Here is a 1,493-nt window from a genome sequence, read left to right on the forward strand (position 1 = left end):
GGAGAGAGAGAGAAATGGAGAAAGAGGAGAAGGATGGATGGGAGAGTAGGAGGAAAGGATTGAGATGAAAGGGGGACGGAGAGAGGGGTGGCGAAAGACTGGGATGGAGTGCAGGCAGAGAAGGATGGGAAAATGTTGGTCAAGGCCTTGTTTCTCTCCTCTGGAAGTTCAAGCACACCAGGATCATGTTCATTAGTGCACACCGTAGGAAAACGTAGCGAAACATTTTGCAATAAAAACAAACGTTTGTTATTGGTCATGTTCAGATGGTCCGAAACGTGGAAAGACTACTTTCTTCCATTTCCCGCCTAGCGGACAGGACACTGAACTGTTGGTTGCGGCAATGGAATTTTGTGTATAAAATGTTGTAATTAGTTTATGTTTGCTTTTGTATTTCTTATCCTCTTTTTGTATTTCCCAATATTTTCCTAATGAGCCCACATTGTTACTGACTAAAAATAGACCAATTCTGCATAGCCTGGCAAAGCACTGACAAACTGTTGACTGATCTGGAAGAGAATCATGGCATATGATGTAGCTCAGTTGATGTAGCTCATATGTAGTTCATATGATGTAGCTCAGTTGGTAGAGCATGGCGTTTGCAACGCCAGGGTTGTGGGTTCGTTTCCCACGGGGGGCCAGTATGAAAAAAAAAATGTATGCACTCACTAACTGTAAGTCGCTCTGGATAAGAGCGTCTGCTAAATGACTAAAATGTAAATATGGAGAAGAGAACTTACTCCCATACGTCTGGCTGTCTGCAGATCATTCCTTGTGAGTTTGTATTTGTTTGTGGAACCTTGAACTGTGAATAGGGTTGGACTGTGGAAAGTATCCTGCCTGACGATACAAATATTCTATTGGATCTCTATCTATACTGAAAGCCATTCTATTTGTACTATATCTATGGTCTGATCTTTACATAATGGGAGAGAATAATATTTACAGATTTTCAAAGAAAGTGTATGTACTGTTTCTATACTTGTTTGATCATGTAAATATTTGTATATGTCTCCTTCGTGACTTGGAAACCAATGAGTGGTTGAGGAGTGTCAATTCATTAGTATCCTTTCGCTGGCTAGCTCATAAGTGTTTTAAAATCCGCCACACCCCCTTTGAATCAGCTATTGGTTTCTCAAAGGAGAAAAGCATGCACACATTTAAAAACTATACGCTACTTATCCTTTTATCTATAAAATGTTTTGCACAACTAGCTTAATTAATTTGTATCACTTTACACATTTATTTAGAGATTCCACCCCTGTAAACGTAATTTGCCTGATAATGCGCAAGTGGAAAATGAGTCTCATTTCATACAAGCGCATTTGTTTCCACGTTCCCTCTCCTCACCGCCTCTCCTCGATTAGTTTTGACCTTTTTCAAAAGGAGGCAAGGAGAAAGGACGGAGGAGAGGAGGCAGGCGGTGAGCAAAACCAATTGAGATTCTCCCAGCATCCACTTAAAGGGTAGGTATCATAAATGTAACCACATGT

This window comes from Coregonus lavaretus (genome assembly GCF_964263955.1).
Source record: "Coregonus lavaretus genome assembly, chromosome: 36".
In the NCBI taxonomy this organism is placed as follows: Eukaryota; Metazoa; Chordata; class Actinopteri; order Salmoniformes; family Salmonidae; genus Coregonus; species Coregonus lavaretus.